General features: G+C 41.6%; 1 protein-coding gene across 6 annotated transcripts in view; it reads left to right on the top strand.

The window, feature by feature from the left end:
* Positions 1-21,764, top strand: part of STIM1 (stromal interaction molecule 1) — an 86,551-nt gene that overhangs the window by 2,710 nt on the left and 62,077 nt on the right. The gene's annotated exons all lie outside the window — the stretch shown is intronic.

Here is a 21,764-nt window from a genome sequence, read left to right as displayed (position 1 = left end):
ATTTTTTATTTATTTTTTTTTTTTTCAACATCCTTTAAATTTTAAAACCTTTTTATTTTAATTGAATTACCTACTTGAACAATGTAGAACACACATCGCCTTCTTCACACTTACAAAAACCTCAAGTTTAGCATCCCTCGGACAAAATATAATGCCATTTTCCAGCATCTCGACCAATCAAATTTGTCGCTCGCATTCTCATTGTTGGGGAATATCGAGATTCAGACAAAATGGCTGCTCATAGGAAATGTAGATCATGCTCTGAAATGCAAGGTAAGAGTTGTAAAGACCCTTCCCATGTCCTTTTTCTCAAGACTACGTGGGGTAAGTAAAGGTGTTTTATGAATTCTTGTTTTTTATATTTTTTTCAGTTTTTCTCTGCATTTGCTGCCATTTTTGTGTCTACTTAGACTTAGGTGCACTCCTTAGAAATCCTTTTGCAAACCAAATGTATTTTTGTCAATGCTTCTCTAAGTGTCTTTTTCGTTGGTTGTAACTTGTAAGTGGTTGGAATAAAGTGCTTAGATAAATATATCTGATACCTTTGTTTTCCTGGGGGAAGAAATGATTGAAGAGTACATTTGTTCCTTTCAGGTCACATTCTTGCATAACTGCAGTCTCCACCCCAATCACAACTGTACTCACTGGCTAGTTAACTGGAAATCTGACGCCACTTCTTTTGAATGAATGTAGCCTATAAACTGAACATAACTACAGTACTGTATAGTTTTCCTTCTGTTTTCCATTTTGTAGAATCTACATGTAGATGGTAGGGAGCAATATCCATGGGCTTTAACATTGACCATATGATGTGTTACCTGCACCACCGAAGGTGGACAGTGGTTATGTTTTCACCCATTTGTCTGTCTGGCTGTGAGCAAGATAACTCAAAAAGTTATGTAAGGATTTGGACGAAACTTGGTGGGCAGGTTTGGTGTGTTACAAGAACGAATTGTTTACACTTGTAGTTAATCCCTTGATCCCTTCTCTTGTATTTTTGTCTCTCTCATTTAATGCTTTGAAATAGTCTGTTGAGTAAAATGTTGTCTAGCCTCTAGAGCCCATGGAGATCCTGTATTTCATGTATTATATGAAGGACCCTTCCATTTTAACAAGACTTGGCGGAATAGAGCATCCACTCTGTGTTTGGGAGGTCGGTGGTTTGAACCCCAGCTGAGTCATACCAAAGATTAAAAATTTTTTTCTTAAATGGTATGTGCTGCTTCCCTGCTTGATACTCACTATTTAAAAAGATAGGGCATGGACAAATAATGCGAGAAAGGCAATGGCAAACCACCCAGTATAGCATTTGGCAAGAAACTGTTTCAGCAGCACCAACGCTCTGTAAAGGGTTTGGTATATCAAATCAAAATACCATTTGAAGGCGTCAATAATTTTTATATGAATTGGTGGGACATTAAGACCTTGTGGAGAAATTTGTAATTGCATTACAGTACTCATGGATAGGCTCAAGGCATTGTGAAGCATCTTGGATTGGAGCATTGTGAAGCGACTTTGATGCATTTTATTGTGATTTTGAAAGTACTGTAATTCTAGTAGCTTTATAGGTTTCACTTCATATTCCTGTTGTGCATTCTTGACTTGATCTGACCAGCTTATCTAGTTCACTGCAAGACAAAGGCCTCCCTCAACATTGTCCTTTCTCTTGCATTCAATGCAACTTCAGGTCATTTTATTCCAGTCAAATTTTCAATTTGATCTTTGATCTTTGATCCTCTTGTTATTTGCCAGTTTTCCATTCTTCTTGCTACTTGTCCAGCCCAGTTAAATTTCATCTTTTTTTTTTCTTTTTTTTTTGACCACAATGTCAAAAAATTTTTCCTGTCAGATCCATTTGTTGCTCTTCTGGTACCTTTTGATTCTGCCAAGACAGCACCTTTCCAAGGTGTTCAATCTCTTCTTTTCTTTTTGTTGCTTCATTGCCATGATATTGTTGGGGAGGCAGGGTTTGAGGTTCTCCATGAGGGGAAGCACTCAGGTTCCTCCCGAATGCCTGGTCCTGAGGACACCAGTGGCGGATAACACCGCGATCCAGCGGGTTGCTCGTCAATCACGAATGTCGATTGGTACCGCCAATCCTGGCAGTGTTCTCGCTATTACACGCGTTACCTTTCCAATGGATTGGCAGTATCAAGGGGGGCTCGTGCCCTCGATACGTACTTGCCTTATCTTTTTTTAATCGGGTGCAGCTGAGTGCAGCTGCTAAGTACGTAACAGCTAACTTGTAGAGTCAATCCGTGGGGTGAAACTTCCCAGCTAACAAACATGCAGACTGCGCCAGTCAAGATATCACGCGCGTTACGAATGGGGGCATTCAGAGACTTTCATCCTCTCAAAATTTATCTGAAAGGACTATGAATTCAATGTTTTTTTTTTCATCTTCTTGTTTGGTATGTGTAAGACAAATACTGTAAGTAAAAATGATGACATTTGACTTTGAAATGCAGTGTCTTCCTAATTTTTTCACACCCCTAGACATTTGTCACATTTTATTGTGTTACAGCCTGAATTTAAAATTGATTATATTCAATTTTTTTGTCACTGATCTACACAAAATACCCCATAATGACACGGTGAAAACATGTATTTACAATTTTTTGCAAAATAATTAAAAATGAAAAGCTGAAATGTGTTTCATCAGCAAGTAATCACTCCCCTGAGTCAATACTTTGTAGAAGCCCCTTTGGCAGCGAATACAGCTTCGAGTCTTTTTGGGTATGTCCAGCCGGTGAGTCCCAAGTGACAGATTTCCAGTTAACTAGCGGTGAGTACAGTTGTGATTGGGGTGGAGACTGCAGTAATGCAAGCTTTGCACATCTGGATTTGGGGATTTTCTTCCATTCTTCCTTTTAGATTTGCTCAAGCTCTGTCAAGTTGTATGGGGAATGTCGGTCTCAGAGTCTTTCAGGTGCTTTTTTGCAAACTCCAGGCATGTTGTCATGTGCCTTTTTCTCAGGAGTGGCTTCCGTCTGGCCACTCTCCCACAAAGCCTAGATTTGTGATGCACTGCAGAGATTGTTGTCCTTCCAGCAGGTTCTCCCATCTCGGCCAAGGAATTCTGTCGTTCTGTCAACATGGTCATTGGGTTCTTGGTCACCTCCCTGACCAAGGTCCTTCTTGCCCATTTGCTCAGTTGGGTTGGACAGTCTCCTCTAGAAAGTCTGGGTAGTTCCATATTATTTACGTTTCCTAATGATGGAGCACACTGACTGTGCTCTAAGGAAATTTATAAACTCCAGAAATTGCTTCAAACCCTTCCCCAGATCTATGCCTCCTCAATTCTATCTGGGAGTTGTATGGACAGTTCCTTGGACTTGATGGTGGAGTATCTGCTCTGACATGCACTGTCAAATGTCATACCTTATTTTAGAAAGGTGTGTTTCTTTCTAAATCATGTCCAATCAATTGAATTGACCCCAGGTTGATTGCAGTCAAGTTGTAGAGACATCTCTCGGGTGATGAAAAGGAAATTGTATGCACCTGAGCTCAATTTGGAGTGTCATAGCAAAGGGGTTGAATACTTGTTGACTTGAGGAGACATTTCCGCTTTTTATTTTTCATTATTTTGTAAAGAATTCTAACATTTTTTTTTCACTTTGTCATTATCGGGTAGTTTTGTGTAGATCGGTGACAAAAAAATTAAATTGAATCCCTTTTAAATTCAGGTTGTAACGCAACAAAGTTTGGATAAAAGTTGAGGGGTGTGAATACTTTCTGAAGGCACTGTAATTGGTCAGATAATTAAAATGTACCTTGTTATGTATGGGACCACAAAAAAATTTCAGATTTTTTAAAAAACAATTTTCAAGTTAAAAATTCTCTTAAATTATTTTCTTGTATTACTTGATATGTAGTGTGAAGAAAGGTTGAACACGAGATTATTTTTGTACCATATTTAATTGGTGTTTGTTCTTTTAATGAAGGACGTGTTACGTTTTGGACTTTTGTACCCCGTGGTCTCATGTGATTAAGTGTTTCTTTTTTCATGTCTCACAAAGTATCACACAAATCATGTGTTATTTCGGTTTGGGGGGAAAACAACTGGTGAATCCTTAACAAAACATTTTATTGATCAAAATTTCAACAATTTAAACACCAAAGACTTGTAAACTTAACATTGAATTTAAAACCATGGATGTTGCAGCATGGAAATAATGAAATGAAGTCTTGTATCACAACTGTTTTGTATAATTTCACTTTGAATCATGTTCTTTTATTTTATTAAGTGATTTATTTCATGCAATATAACCTCCTCATCATCTTTATGGACAGTTGTAAGTACATGGTAAAGTTTCAAACTGCTATGAAAAGAAAACAAAATAGTTCCTTTACTTCAGCGAGAAGGTTCAGCTTGCGATCCCTCCCACACACCAACAAACGTAAACTTAATGCAATATTAATCACGTCTCCTGGGGGAAAACAAATACTGTGCATTTGCTGATCAAGCAGAAGGCAACACACTCTTTTTGTAGCTCAGACATATTCATGAACATCTCGCTTTGTAACTTCAATTTCCTCAAGAAACATGAATCTCGACTGTTTACAATTGGTGTTTATAGTACTTGGACCACTGATCCAACAGCACCAACATATTCCGGTTCAGCGGTAAAACTGAATTTTGTCTTAAAAGATTTCGAAAATTTCTCATGAATTTGACAGTCGTGGCATCTTTCTGAGTGTCTGACGTACAGTTCTCTGTTCCCTTTGTTGAGGTAGTGCCTTCTTCACACTTACCAAGGCTTTCCCTTACTCTGTCAACTTGTGAAGACTGATTCGTATTGTACTTGACTACATATAGCTGTAGATTTCAGATTTGTTTTTTTTGTTTATTTGTTTATTTTTCAAAATTATTTCAAGTTGTCCCATGCGTAACACCTTTATTCAAATTTTATGAAAATTAAGTCACTAATTTCATCGTTAATGTGCATAATTTGTGATTTCCCCTTACAGAATCATAACTTTGACTTTTTAGTTACAAAATGACACTAAACATGAAACTGTTACATCATGATGAATTTTTTTCCATCTGAGGGGAGATTATCTTGAATTTAGTGTGGGTTGGAGCTCTTGGCTATGTTGGACCAATGTAGGAAAGGACACTACGAGCTGGCTGAATTGCATTTACATATAGTTTATTTATAAAGAAAGTGTGAGGAAAAGCATTTGGCACAGTGAAGACAAGGGCAAGGGATTTATATACATACAGCAGGGACATGCAATATTCATGTGGTGCAGCAAAAGACGTACAGTGACACATTCATGCGAAGAGACAAAGAGCAGAACTACACCGATACCATTTAGCTTAGACACTCTTGCTTAAACTAACCATCCAGGTGCCATCAGGATCATTCTGCTGAAAGGTAGAATAGCAAGAAAGATAGAGCAGTGTGAGGTGGTTGCAACCTTTTTAGCTCACCGAGCGGGGTTGACGAGCCCACGCTGCTCATTCGCTGTGGGAGGGTAAAAAGGAGGAATACTGGTTGGTGTCTAAGGTGTGTAATTAAGAGGTGCGGGTGAGTTGCAAGGAGGAAACTGGAAAGAGATGCGTGTCAGTTAGGCCACTCCGTAAAGAACAGCCCTTCAGGACTTGCATCCACAATAGACGAGACGGAAAAGAGAAAGAATGTGTGAGGAGACATTAGATTAGCTTAATGCGTGAGGTGTTAATTGGCCTGGCCTCAATGAATGCACCCTGCACGTTACCTGAATCGCTCGCTCATCCATCGCTCCGTCCCACCACTCCCGCTCTGTTTCACCAGCTCTGACCCGCCCTTCGCATTGTACTGCTGATCAAGCTAAAGATCCTCCCCTCACGCATCTGGAACATACTGCTTAAATAGCTGCTTGGCGGGGTGGGGCTTTGGTGCAGATCATGAGAGTCGCTCGGCATTGTGACCGGGATTTGTGGCACGCCCATTGGTGCACACCCAATTCCTCCATTGCCAGCACCGCCCACGCGAGTTCACAGTCACGAAGATGCCAACAATATCTCCTGGACGACCCACGCAGCAGAGCTCTGCACTTAACATGGAGCTTAACACTTAACTTAACACTTAACACTTAACACTTAACACTTAACACTTAACATAGCATGGCATCTTTGGCTGCGCTTTCCAAGTGAGAATGGGGCGACGGAGCACGGGCCGCTCGCTCAGGGCGACGGAGCACGGGCCGCTCGCTCAGGGCAACATGGCCGGCAAAAATTTCAGCAGTGAGTGAACGATTCGCTCAGAAGGACATAGCATGGCACCGCTATCGACTGTAAGGCGTTTAGTGAATGGTTTCAGCACTCGTGCAAGCACTCCAATTAAATGGTTGGCCAGGCTGTCGCTGCATATCATATGGGATCCATTTAACTTTGAAGCCGGTCACGGTGCATGCAGCAGTTACTGAAATAAAATGAATTTGTTCAAATGATTATTTTATCCACAAAAAGTTGCAGTTGAATGCAGAACAACCCTGGAGACATCGCAAAGTTCAATCGCCCGTGAAATTAACATTGCAGATAATCTGCCATCTTGCTTGCTCGTCTATGCACATGTCACATGGTACCTCTGTTCGGGGTCCGTGCAAACGTTCTAACTTCATTTTAAAACTTTTTTTTTTTTACCAGATTTGCATTGATTCCCTGATTCCTCGCGAAACCTCCGAAAATATAGACACAGATCTAGCAAACACTATGGATAAGCAGTCCCTCTGGGAGACAAGTTATGAGGTCTAGCAGTGAATGCATTAAATCATGCAGCTCAATGAAGCTAATTCATTTTGGCACATTCCTAATTTTTTTTTCACTCAATAAAATTCTCCAAACAGTAGAAAAGGATAACTTTCATGATTTGGGAATTTCATTTTCTTGTGTAGGTATGGAGGAGGGAACATAGCATTGCTTGCTTAAAGTAAATAGGTATATCGGCTTGGTAATAAGACTCGTTATTTCGACACGTATTTAGTCCGGACGATATCCGATCTTCAAAATCCTAATAATATTTCGATGATATATTTTAATTAGTCCATGAGAGTAGATCGTGGAAAATCATATCACATCATGCATGAAATCGCTCCAAGCTCCTAATTTGAAAACTATCGTACTGACAAAAACGATGTATACAGCGATTCGTAGCTATGATGATCCGGCATTCGATGGTATATGTGAGGAAAGTGGGGGGGACTATCGTTAAGAAATCGTTGTGGCCTGTTCCATGTCAAGGTATGGTTGAGCAGGCCAAAAAACATGGCGGCTTCAGACCCCAGCGAGGTTACCCAGTAAATGCCTTCAGACCCCAGCGAGGTTACCCAGTAAATGTCTTCAGACCCCAGAGAGCGGGGTGGCCGAAGATCGCCTGATGAAGGATATAATTAAATAAGGCCGTTAATCATCTTCAAAAGGGGAATTTTAATTACCCCAAATACCCAATTTTTCAGTCATGCACTTCCTGGAGTTTTCTTCGTATGCATGCAAAGTTTCAGGCTGCTAGGTTTTATAGTTTTGGAGAACATACACATACACATACACATACACATACACATAATAGTGAACAGTTTCATATGTTGTTGGGTTGGAGGATGGGTGGTCATGTGTGATTTGTTTGTAGATCTTGTGTAAGCTTTGTTTTGTAGTTTTTGAAGTTTTTGTATTATGGTTTGAAGGAGTGGTGGCCCAACTAGGGCTGGTATACTTGATCCTACTCCAGATGAACTGTTTCAACTTTGAAGGTTGTTTGATGTGATTCTTTGTGTTGTCCAAAGGTTGTATTAGTGAGTTGTTTTTTTTTGTGTGTTGATTTTCTGTTAGCCTTGGCAGTGAGTTGATTTGTGTGTTTTGTAAAGGTCATTTGGGTATCCAAGGAGAATACCCAGTAATGTTTGTCTTTTGAGAAGTTGTTATTGAAAAGGGTAAAAGGGTTGGATGTGCATTTGATTCATGTCTGTTTGGAGTGAGAAGGGTGACAAAAGATTTGGGTGGACATGCATTCCTGCAGTTCAGTTTGAGGCAGTTTTCATTATTGTAGAGATATTGCTGAAGGGTGTTTGTAGCCTGGACAAAATTAGAATGTTTTGAGGAAATGGTTCATCTGCATGTCTGATAGAAGTAGTGAATCAGATTGAGGGGTTGGAAGGTCAGGGAGGAATAAATTTAATGAGTGGGAGATAGTATGGAGTCCTGTGGGGTGCCGTTATGTAGAAGTCTGAAGGAAGAGAGGATGTGGTAATTGTTCATTTTGAGCTTAATTTTGAGACAAAAAGCTTGCTTGCCCTTTCTTATTGTTGGTGTTGAGGATATTTTCTATGAGAACATCGTGGGGTACAGTGTTAATAGATTTATTCATGATTATTGCCGTGAGGACAGTTCTCAGAGGGAGTTTTTTTGTGAAAACTGTCTGGAATGTATTGTGTTAAGATAGAGATGAGTGGTTGTTGAGTGTAGTGGACGAAAACCATGCTGTGATGGGGTTGGAGGAATAAAAGGGAGATTTTATTTAAGACTAGTACGTGTGTGGCCATACGTGCAAAAAGAAAGAAAAAAAAAACTTTCAAACTGCGTGCTAGAAACAACTACACAGGCCGTTCCTTCGCTCTCGCATACTCATACGTGCGTGCCCGCCCATGCCCCAAAAAAAAAAAAATAAATAAAAAAAAATAAAAAACTTTCAAACCGCGTGCCAGAAACAAATACACAGGCCGTTCCTTCGCTCTCACGTGCCTGTACGTGCGTGGCCATACGTGAAAAAAAAACAAACTTTCAAACAACTACACATAACAGCCCGTTCCTTCGCTCTCATAAACGACGACTGGATTGGGGCATTGTGTTTATCTATAAATGCGCATAAGAAATCGAGAAATTATTAGAATACAGTGTCATCACTATCCGGAAGTCCGTACGTTGTAACCCGTAATGGGGAACGCGGCTGAGGATCTCTTCCCCAACGGCCACGCCTACGCAGCAACGTGTCCTGTGATTGGTAACTAAATGGCGCATCGGCCACGCCTACGCAGCAATGTGTCCTGTCATTGGTTGGTAAATAAATGGCCATAACTTGCAGGGGTTTCCTTATTTCTTGGAGTAGGAGGCTACCATTAAAAATTAGCAGGTTACCATCACCGCAAGCAAAGAGAGCGCAGCTGTATGGCCGGGGTCCAGGGCCAACTTAGGGCCCTGGAAGCCAGAAGATCCTAGATGGCTGGAGGTGCATTCTAGCATGATTTCTGACATGAAATAGTTCTCATATTATCATGCTGTTGGGGTGGAAAACTCCACAAAAACAAGTGGTTAGGCCTGTACTGGATGTAGTTGCATTAACATAATGACTGACTGACTAGTTGACTGAAATTCAGCTATACTGTTTAGTTAGTTCAAGCAGCTTTTAAACAGAGTTCATTAATTTAAGGCCATGGTTTAGGGCACACCAAGGTGTCTGGAAGATGGAGTATCTAAGCACTTTTAAAGAGTCATTTTAGCAACATTTGGGCCATACCTTGGTTCTTAATAGGGAGATGATACTGCACATAGTGGAGTACAGTGAGCAATCTGAAGTAAGTGTGACATAATAATAGTGTAGATGAACTAGCATTCATTAAGGAAACCATATTCCATTTCTCGGATGTCAAAACAGGGGGATGTAGAGATTTCGTGGTGACAAAATAAAAATAAAAAAAATCGAAAAATTGCCTCTGAAGTAAGTAGGCAGCGACCTTTTGACATTTTTTCTCTGAGTAGATGGCTGCGGGTCGCCGGTAACCGTCTTCTAAGGAAACCCCTGAACTTGGGAAGCACTTGTCCGATTAATATCAAACCTTGAAAAGGCACATACTCAGGTCCCCAGCAATATACCTGGCAAGTTTCAATTAGATCGGACCAGTGGTTGTTGAGAAACAGTGGACACACACACACACACACACACACACACACACACACACACACACACACACACACACACACACACACACACACACACACACACACACACACACACACACACACACACACACACACACACACACACACACACACACACACACTTCTGGAATTATAGATAGATGAGCCTTTCCAGTATTTTGCTTGGGTGTATGGAGAGAAATAGGCTGATTATGATTCTGGGTTGTTCAGAGGTTTGTTAGGTTTCAGTTTTGGTACAATTGCGTTTTTTCCATATCGAGGGAATTTTATTGTGTCCAATGTCCAAGAGTGGTTGGATATTTTAGTTACTGTAGAGGTGGAAATTTTCACGTTGAGCGACATGAAAACGGTGTTTGTACATTTTTAATTTGTGGAACGGGCACAAGAGGCATGACATTCTCACCGATTTTTAACCATGTGAAACCCAGCGAATGTTTACATAAGGAGAAAATAACTTCCATTGTAACCGGAATTGAAGAGAAACAGGAATCAAAACATACTGTAGCGTCATTGGCTCGACTGACGTCAAGCTCGTCATGGCAGGAGGTTAAAATCCTGTGATGTACTGAACGGTTTTAGCTCCTGTGGAGATGTTTCAAATTATGGTGACAATGCACACGCAGGTCATGAGGAGAAACACGAGAACCTTAACTCTTGTAAAAACCAATGGGTTTATTTCCCGAACCACAAGCAAATAAAAAGAACCACCAAGGAATGTTGGAATCGTGACAGACGACAGCGGGTTGGGATGGAAATGAAAGAAATGCAATGAATAAATAATTACATACAATGTGAATAAAACTTGTGGTGCCACATATCAGATTTAATCACAGACGGGAAAGAGACAAAACCAGGTGACTCTGCTCTGGTGGTTGCGGGTGGAAGCATGGGCAGCCACGAGCAGGCAATGAGGACAATGGGCAGGATGATGGGTGACAGGTAGCAGGCAGACAAACAAGCACAGCACAGGACAGTGCAAAGGTAGGCAAAACAGGATGATCCTCTTAGAGCTCTCCTCCGCATTATTTTTCCTCCCTCGAGTTGGCTCTCTCAGCCCTCGTTCTCCTCAGCAGCCTTTTCTCCTCAGACTCTTTCTCTCCGTTGTGCTTTCCATTCTCCTCAGACCAACCACTCCCTTGTTCACTCCTCCCTCTTCTCCCCAAGCAACACCATGCCCCTCTATTCCTCTCTTGCTCCTGGGAAAGGTTTTCATAGGGGGTTTAAACACACAATTCCTTTTCCATAATCCCTAACTAATTATTACCATGCACCATCCCCTGTATGGTGCACATACAAACAAGACATTCCTTAAGCTGACGTGTCTAATTATTACATCGAGATTGGCTAACTACTCATACACAGACCATGCTACTCTATACATTCCTATCTGCTCTAGGGTGATATTGTTGTGGTGGCGAGGACGACCACCAGACAGAGCAGTTGGGCCGTCTCCCACCGAACACCGGAATTGTAGGTCGCAACCTTCGGATAACTCCGAAGGTCACGGGTCCCTTGGTGGACCATGGACGCCAATATTTCAATGGCATGGGGTAGGGTTAATTGTCTAATTCCAATTTACCTAAGTACCCACGTTGTTTAACTACCCCAAGCCACACCCTCGGCCGACTTTGTCCGAACCGAGTCGTTATCGACTCTGATCCGGAGTAACCGAGTGGAAATTACCAAAGCCGCGCCGGCCACAATGACAACTTACAGCACAAACGGCCTCACTATAACTCAAACCCGAACCATGCCAGGCCAATAAAAGAAACGACAGGCAACGAACTGGAACATTTAATGGGGGGGTTTATTTTACAGTAATCGGGAAGGGAGACACAGAGCAGAGTTATTACGACTATTATATGCAGGCAATATACAGTGAGCAAAAGCACTTAACAATTCTATTTATAGGACAGCGCCACCACAGACACACACACACACCAAAAGGAAATGGACCCGGATTATCTTTATTTTGACCCTCACAGCCAAGGGGATAGATAGGCTGGAGGTCAGAGTTTGGTCGGTACCTGGCCGCCTCGTGCGGTTTGGCCCGCGACTGCAGGTGTGAAACTCTGGGTCGTCGGCGAGCCCAGACACGGTATAGCGGGGGCCAGGGTCGCTCCTCACAGAGGGCCAGCGGAGATTCCTGGCTCGGACTCTGGGTTATTGCTTGACAAAATGAGAGATGGAAGTCGACAGCTGTGGAATAGTCAGAGGACCAGCTTGAGACACGGCAACGACGACTACCAACTACGCACACCAAGAGCAATGGCGACCCCTTTCTTCTCCGACAATTCCAACCCAACTCCAGCAAACACTAATGGAAGCACGGCGATTCTTATCCCTCCCCTGGGCGGGTGGGGTGATCGGTCCTCTGAGGTAATCTTTGTCCTGATTGGACAGGGTTTCGTGGGGTGATATTTGTCCCCCTCTGATTGGCCAGGGGGAAACCCCTGCCTTTCTGGGGTGGAGTCAGAGCTCTGAGGTAATCTTTGCCCTGATTGGACAGGGTTTCGTGACGTGATGTGCTGGCCATCCGTGATTGGACAGGGGGGAACCCCATCCTTTCCTGGGCGGAGTCGGTGTTCTGAGGTGAGGAAACCTCTGCCCACGTCTGTGGTCGAACGCACGTGGGCAATGGCGCCGATGGTGCGAAGAAGTGAAGGATTGATTTGTTGGCGTTGGGTATTGCAAAAATCTAACGAGAGAAACTTCGCAGCGCACACATGTAATCTCCTTTAAACATAGGAAGGAATCTAAGTATACACATGCTTATTGAAATAACTAAGCTTAGGGACTGCTGGCTGTTTGTGTGAAAATGGCTTCCAGATTCATAACAATAATATCTCACCCCACTTCCACCCCTCTCCCCACCCACAAACGTAACACTCCATTATCGACTTGAAGGTTTTACAAACCTGGTATAACTCGTACTGAACCAATAAAATACAACTGGAATGTACAGTAAAGCACAACAAAGCAATAGTTAATTGAATGCAGAGATAAAAAAATTCACAGAATCAAAAATTCATGTTTGGTTTAACTCTTTTTGAACCCTGAGCTCCTTGGACTTTTGGCTCTCCCACCCTGGGCTCCCTGAAGAAAAATCTTGCTGCTCGGGTATATGGAGGTTTGAATAGCGGCTGGTAAAATGGCCGCTAGGGTTCAAAGGGTGAATAAATAAATATGGCTTAATCGTTTTCTTTCTTGAATAAATATCTTTGAACGAACATTTTAATGTTTTTTTTGGGGTTTCCTTGTACGTTCAATTGCCCCTACCTCCAAAATACGGCAATGAGATTAGGTCATTATCACGTGATCTGCTACGTCTTCTTCAGGTCACTTTTGCTTCTGGACTTGTGTTTATGTGCGGCCAACACACGCTTTATACATAGAAACACCGTAATTGTGACATCTACTGAAAAAAAAATAATTGAAGCGATTGAAAGCCAACGCTATCCCCATGAAGATGCGAGATAATTTTAATCACATGGAAAAGAAGAAAAAGTACAAATGTTCCAGAAACCGAGGGTAAGTGGCATACTGTTACCACGGTGGTTATACAGTTATGTTCAATCATTGTTGATTAAACTGTTCTACATCACTCGCTCACTCACTACATATATGTGTATCTTGTGAGGATTCAGTATGGTAATAAGCCGTGACACTAATGTCAACAATTGTATACCCTTTTGTTTTTAAATGAGTGAATTTCTCATTACTACAAGAATTACAGAGATGTGTTTCATCAAAATACCACTAAACTCCACATTTACCACGTTCTTGCTCTCTTATTTACCATTTATCAGTTGTTATTACCAAGTCTTTATTCAATATCGTCCCGATTTGTTGTGAACGCCAGGTATTTTATGAATTATGTCATCCGCAATTTCCACCTCGGGTTCATACATCTACGGTCTGACCACCTTTTTCATGATTTTGACTCTCGTCATAATATGAGGGTTCTTGTTCAGAAAATTATTCATCAATTTCACTTTTTGACGAGTCTAAATTGAGTTGTGCGACCATTATTCTTTGTTTGCTTAGAAAATCAAATTCGTGATGACGTCACAGGATGAAATGACCATGGAGCTTTTTTGGAATGTTTATGGGTGGTACCAGCCAGGTTGGCTTTTTTTTTTTGTTTTTTTTTATTTTTTTAACTTTAACACCTCAAAAAATGATTAGACATAACCACAATATCATCATGTCAAAATATATATTTTTAATTTCTGATTCTGTGGACCTTAAAATTCATGGTCTCCTGGAGCATTGGATATTTTTATTCATTCTAATCTCTGGCCACTGCATTGTCCTCTCCACAAGCTGGTACGAGACTTCTGCTTGTACCAGCTTTCAATATTTTATTGTGAGCGGCCCGGACAGACGGTGCTTTAAGACCTGCTTTAACAAGCTTGTAGGTTACGGGAAACATTGTAGTTTATTTGCTTTTGAAATCGGCTTCAAATAACAAAGTATATTTAACATTTTAATTGTGGACACTAAAGTACTGTGTTGTAGTAGCGAATGACTTGCACTGTGTGCTGGCCAAGTGCATTGCTTCCTGCGTATGGCATGAGCATTGTTTGTCCGATCTGATATTGTAATCTCTCTCTTAAAACATGTAAGCATATTGGCATGTTGTTAAATACACGCTTCTCCATTATAGTATGAAAATTTGATGCAGCGTGCAAAATCTCCAGTTCTACAGAAGTGCATTAATGGCTATAGGGCCTCGGTGTTTCAGTTAGATTTTTGAGATGTCTGGTGCTGTAGAATTGGAATTTTTGGCTTTTAAAAATGATCATATCTAACTGATTAAAAGGTGAAGGTGATGGAGCTTCAATTTATTCAGCCTTTTTATGATTGATCTGTTTCTGGGAATGCTGGGTTTTTGACGAATTGAAATGTAGTAGTTGGTGAGGTTGTCCGATTGCTGTTTTTTGTTTGCGATTGTATCGTCTTGATTTATTACTGACGAGCAAATACAACTCGTCGCTCAGCTGACGGGGATATTGAGAGAGAGGGGGGAGAGAGAGAGACAGACAGACAAACAGAGAGAATATATATATATATATATATATATATATATATATATATATATATATATATATATATATATATATATATATTCTGGCAGATGTGATGCCCAGTTCAACATCTATCCAAGAGACTGCACATACATTGATGAATCACCCTGCCTGTGAAACACCGGGATGGCAGTTTATAGCTGGGGCGTGATTTGAACCCAGACTGGACAGCTTGGAGCGAGCATGTGTACTTCTCAGCTAGACAGCTTGGAACGAGTATGCGTTTCGGCTATCCTGCCATGATGTGCCGAGTCATTCCTTTGTAACAACTAAACATTTTTACTCATAGTAATGATCGAATGTATTTTGCCTTCCTAACTCCGGTATCAAACAGCGGTATCGCCATCGAAGCCTGGTGTTGGCTTTGTGGTTAGGGTGGCGGCTTGGGATCCTGGGGTCCTGAGTTCAAGCCCCGTTGGCTGCTGAATTAAAATACACCAGGAGGTTGACTCAGCCTGTCATCCTACCGAGGTCGGCAAATGAGTACCAGTGTACTGGTAAGGGGGACACTGCATCAGCGGCAGAGCCGCGTCCCAACCAATGATGCAACCAGCAGCCACAGGCTGCATTCGATAGAGAGAGATCGCCATCGAAGCTTGAAGATGGCTCGCCAAGTGGCTTAACCAAGCACTCCAATGAAACAATTGAAGAAACTTCTAAAAATGAAATGGTAAATTTTTTTTTTAATATGTATTTATCTCTGTTGAAGTGATGGGTTGTATAATGAAAAAAGATTGTACAAAAAGGGGAAATGTGGTGGAAAATAAAATTGCTCATTTTCAGTGAACCAGCCACCGCCCGACGCACTGCAGAAAAATGCAGGGCCAAACGTAGGCGAGTGGCCCCTGAACTTTTTTCAAGTTAATCCATATGGAGTATTCATTGACGGTGCGAATATTGTAGAATGCTCGCCAAGTGGCTTTAGCACTCCAATGAATCGGTTGATAAGGAACTGCAGGCTTGACAAACAATTGGTGATTGCCGATCTGTCATATTAAGCACCTCTCAAAGACGCCAGAAATGTCAAAGTATTTCCCAATTAGACAAATGAACACATCAAAAATTTTTTTTTTAGCAGTTGGAATTGCTGCTGAGTTCCATTCTGGAGCTTGAATTTTGTATTTTGGCTTAGTTTAAGAGAATCTTGAGGTTATTTCGTGTGCGGAAATGAAATGAAGCCACAAACACTGGCGTCTCTGGGCATTTATAAGCATTGCAATGTGCCCAGCGATTTGTAGGTATGATGAACAGGGATTCGATAATATGAGTGAGGAGAGTGGAAAAACAAAAACAAAAACTTTATCATTAAGAAATTGTTGCGGCCTATTCCAAGTCATGGAATTGTTATGCAAGCCAAAAAGAAATACCGAATGAAGACTCTATCGAGGAACAGCGAGGTGACCAAGGATGCTTCCTAAAGGATAATTTGATAAGGATTTGATTATCTTGAAAAGAGGTGTTTAAATTAACCCAAATACCCAATTTTCATTCAATCACTCCCTTTGAGTTCCATTAGTATGCTTGCAAAGTTTCAGGCCGCTCTGTTTCATGGTTTTGGAGTTATGGAGGAGACACACAGACACACAGACTGCCTTTTTGTTGTACTTTTTCTTTCTACTGTAGAAATTTTATTTTTAATTAACGATGTTTGAATTTCAACAACAGTGTGTGGACCATGCCATGCCTTGACTACACTGCTGTCAAGTTATCCTGGAATAACTGCACGTGATGTGTGCTGTTTATTCATTTGGTCTCTTGTGTTTGTAAACTAATTTGCCCATTTCACTCTCTCTTTTATTTCCATCATTTGTCATCCAGCTTTTCCATCAGCTTCAGCTTTTATCTATAAAGAGAGAACTTTCAATAGTGGTAGACACGTGATCAAAAGGTCATTAGCTCACCAGTTAAAATGAACATATTGGAGGCTCTTTAAAAGACATGATGTATTTTTGTTTGATGCTTTGTTGGCATGTTCTTTCTGATGCTGTCTCGTAAATACAAGCATCTGCACATCTCTTCCTTGGGGATTAGAGATCGAAAGCAAGGTAAATAAGTACTGTATTTAAATTCAGTGTTTTGAAAATCGATTTTTCTACACCAACTGTGTGGCTCTTCCAAAAAGAATTCCCTTGCGTTGGCATTCCCAAGATTCTGAGAATTCCTTATGGTGAGTCGCATGCTGTATTGGTGAGGTGACGAGGGCAGCATTCTGCTGGTCAGCCCTTTGGCTGCATGTTCTTTAGTCCTTCCAAACAGTGCGGATAATAGACAGGCATACTTATTTTGCTCGAGTATAGCCAATGGAAAGAGGGTGGTAGGCTAAGTATTGTTTAAATTGCTGCTTTTTAAGTGTCAATGAAGAAATAACTAAATTCTACTTGTATTCCTATTGTTTTGAAAACGTTTTTTATTTAATTACTTTTCAATACTTGTTTACTTCATTTGATAAGCCTGGTACTGGTTTAAGGGTTAAGGTGACTGTCTTAAGATATTTGGGTCTTGAGTTCAAACCCGTCATTCCATTGAAATAACACCAGAAGGGAGGACTCAGCCTGTCATCCTGCGAGGTTGGCAAAATGAGTACCAGCTTACTTGAGACAAGCACTGCATCAGCAGCACAGCCGCGCTTCCAGAAAATGATGCAACCAGCAGTCATCGGCTCCATACGAAACGACAACTTTGTTTGGTAGAATACAAAATCGTTTTTTGATGTGTTGTTTCTTTATAAGTTACAAGGTTAAGAATATTTGCGTGGCTCAGTGTTCAGGCATAGTTTTGTAAAATATTACGTTAATAGACTCTATGGACAAAGATGCAGAAACAAAACCAGTGCAAATAGGAATTTGGTTCAACACAAGGCCAAGCACACCTAGCTCACTACTTTCCATGGCACTGACATTTCTGGAGCAATGCCATAAGAGTGGGTTAACTTTGCAGTCTCATCAAAAACTGATGACGCCCATCGGCTGGGTCAACATTAACTTGATGGACAGCGCCACAGGCCTGAGACCCAAATTAAGGTTCTGGGAAAAAAAAGTGTACTTTGGGCAGTGGTGTATAAAAGGAGATAGGGAATAGTGCAAAGGTTGATTGGTTGGTGCCACCATCTTACTGATGAGTAAATACACTACATGGCCAAAAGTATGCGGACACCCCTTCTAATTTGTGGATTTGGCTATTTCAGCTACACCCATTGCTGACAAGTGTATAAAATCAAGCACACAGTCATGCAATCTCCATAGACAAACATTGGCAGTAAAATGGGCCGTACTGAAGAGCTCAGTCACTTTCAACGTGGCACTGTAGGATGCCACCTTTCCAACAAGTCAGTTCATCAAATTTCTGCCCTGCTAGAGCTGCCCCGGTCAACTGTAAGTGCTGTTATTGTGAAATGGGAAGGTTGAGGAGCAACAACAGCTAAGCCGCGAAGCGGTAGGCCAAACAAGCTCACAGAACGGGACTGCTGAAGCGAGTAGCACGGGAAAATCGTCTGTCGGTTACAGCACTCGCTCGCGAGTTCCAAACTGCCTCTGGAAGTAACGTCAGCACAAACGCTGTTTGTCGAAAGCTTCATGAAATTGATTTCCATGGCCTACCAATTGCCTACCACTCCATGGCCTAAAACAGCCACACACAAGCCTAAGATCACCATGCGCAATGCCAAGCGTGGGCTAAAGTGATGAATCCTGTTTCACCTTCTGGCAGTCTGTTGGACGAATGTGCATTTGGCAGATGCCAGGAGAACGCCACCTGCCTGAATGCATAGTGCCAACTGTAAAGTTTGGTGGAGGAGGAATCATGGTCTGGGGCTGTTTTTCATGGTTTAGGTGAGGCTCCTTAGTTCCAGTGATGGGAAATCTTAATGCTACAGCATACAATGGCATTCTAGATGATTCTGTGCTTCCAACTTTGTGGCAATTGTTTGGGGAAGGCCCTTTCCTGTTTCAGCGTGGCGAGGTCCACACAGAAATGGTTTGTCGAGATCGGTGTGGAAGAACTTGACTGGCCTGCACAGAGCCCTGACTTCAACTCCATCGAACACATTTGGGATGAATTGGAACGCAGACTGCGAGCAAGACCTAATCGCCCAACATCAGTGCCTGACCTCACTAATGTTCTTGTGGCTAAATGGAAGCAAATCCCTGCAGCAATGTTCCAACATCTCGTGGAAAGCCTCCCAGAAGAATGGAGGCTGTTATAGCAGCAAAAAGGGGGGGGGGGGACCAACTCCATATTAATGCCCATGATTTTGGAATGAGATGGTGGATGAGCAGGTGTCCACATACTTTTGGCCATGTGGTATATATATCATTCTTCCACCATGCTTGTGCTTCCGCCTTCCTGCCCAATGTGGTTTGAAAATGATGAAAATCTGGACATGATCTGCTGAAACCCTCATGCTGTTTCTTATCTTATGATCTTCATTGAGCATGTTTCCTCTACCATCATTTGGATGCAGTCATTGGCGCAGCTGCCAGCCACACTTTCACTGCTCATGATAATTTGATTTGCTCCATTCCTGCGGAGTTCTCGATACTGTTGGCTTCCACATACACTGTGATGATGAAGAGCTCTTGCATCCTGCTGTTAGTCTTGTTCAGTGAGTGTTGTACAAGATAAGATTAAGGATAAGAGAAAGGTTAAAGTTTGCTTCAGTGGTTTTATTGTTGCCCATTTTCTTTGGGCCGCATTTGCAGTGTTTTGTATCCAGACATTGTGGTGATGTCTGTCCTTCGTATGTACTAGTTTGGCCACCAAATCACTCCATTATTTAAATTGTAACTTGGCTTCGTGCTCAAATTGACACAGAGGGAGATGTGGCTCCCACTTAGGTAGTGTGGCCTCCAATACCTATGACCTTCTTGGCCCCATCATGTGGCATTTAAAATTGACACACAGTGCCTTCAGAGTATTCACACCCCTTGACTTTTTCACATATTGTGTTTCAGCCTGAATTTAAAATGGATTAAATATAAATTTTTGTCACCGATCCACACCAAAATACCCCATAATGACAGAGTGAAAACATGTTTTGAGAAATTTTCACAAATTAATGAAGAATGAAAAACTGAAATGTCTTGAGTATTCATCCCTTTGGTATGACACTCCAAATTAAGCTCAGGTGCATCCAATTTCCTTTGATCAACCTTGAGACGTCTCCACAACGTGATTGGGGTCCACCTGTGGCCAAATCTATTGATTGGACACGATTTATGAAGAAACACACCTCTATATAAGGTCCCACAGTTGACAGTGCATGTCAGAGCAGACATTCTCCCATGAAGTCCAAGGAACTGTCCGTAGATCTCCGATATAGCAATGTGAGGAGGCATAGATGTGGGGAAGAGTATAAAACAATTTCTGGAGTGTTGAAAGTTCCTTAGAGCACAGTGAGTTCCATCACCAGAAAATGGAAAGAATATGGAACTCCCCAGACTCTTTCTCGAGCTGGCCGTCCAACCAAACTGAGCAACCCGGCAAAAAGAACCTTGGGCAGGTAGGTGACTAAGAACCCAATGACCACTCTGCCAGAACTACAGCATTGGCTGAGATGAGAGAACCTGCTGGAAGGCCAACAATCTGTGCAGCACTTCACAAATCTAGGCTTTATGGGAGAATGGCCAGACGGAAGTCACTCCTGAGAAAAAGGCACATGACAGCGTGCCTGGAGTTTGTCAAAAGGCACGTAGAAGATTCTGAGAGCACGAGGCAAAATATTCTGTTCTCCAATGAGACGAAAATTGGACGTGAAAGTCCTTGAGTGGCCCAGCCAAAGCCCAGATTTGAATCCCAGTGAGAATCTGTGGAAAGACTTGAAGATTGTTGTTCACCGACGCTCCACATCTAACCAGACAGAGCTTGAGCAAATATGCAAGGAAGAATGGGAGGAAATCCCCAGATCCAGATGTGCAAAGCTGATACGGACTTACCCAAGAAGACTGAAAGCTGATTCAGGGGCTTCAATACTTATTGATGCAAGACATTTCAGATTTTCAATTAATTTGTAAAATTTTCTGAAAACATGTTTTCACTTTGTCATTATTGGGTATTTTGTGTCGATTGGTGACAAAAACATTAAATTTAATCATTTTTTTTAAATTCATGCTGTAACGCAACAAGATGTGACAAAAAATCAAGGGGTGTGAATACTTTCTGAAGGCACTGTATAAACTATCTACATATCTAAAGTACAGAGAGATGTCTGTCTGTCTGTATGTCTGTCTGTGCCGCCATTTTTCTCAGAGATTGCCAAATGGCTTTTCATCAAACTCTCAGTGCTGGGGAATGTTTTCGGTAAAACTTTTTTTTTTTTAATAAATTTGAAAAGAAAAAGTTGTTGGTTCCTAAGCCTTTGTATCTATGTCAAAGGTAATATTAAATGATCCCTGACCTCATTCCTTAGTGGGGCAAGGCAAGTGTTTTAGGTCCCCACAAAAAAAAACCCAACATTCAATTTCTTCAAAATGCCAACAGGATTCGAACAGCACCGGGAAACGCTGGGTACCCCTGCTAGTAAACTTTACAAGAAAGCTGGTTGGGGCTACGGATCACCTTCTTGTCTTTTTTTATTATTATTATTATTTTTTTAAACACTGCACAATACAAATGCAGAGACGCTTGGATATGATTTGATACAACTCAAAAAAGTAGAGTTTAGCCTTGGGGTGTGAGTAAGGGGGGGGAAATCAAGAGGGTGGTTGATCATCCATTTCATTTTATTGTTGTTGATTGTATGTACAGCAGTGGACTTTTATGGA

The sequence above is a fragment of the Eptatretus burgeri genome, chromosome 6, assembly GCF_056783735.1.
Source record: "Eptatretus burgeri isolate ZD-2024b chromosome 6, Ebu_testis_v1, whole genome shotgun sequence".
Classification (NCBI taxonomy): Eukaryota; Metazoa; Chordata; class Myxini; order Myxiniformes; family Myxinidae; genus Eptatretus; species Eptatretus burgeri.
The sequence above is the reverse complement of the archived record's forward strand: the minus strand, read 5'-3'. Positions and strand labels throughout refer to the sequence as shown.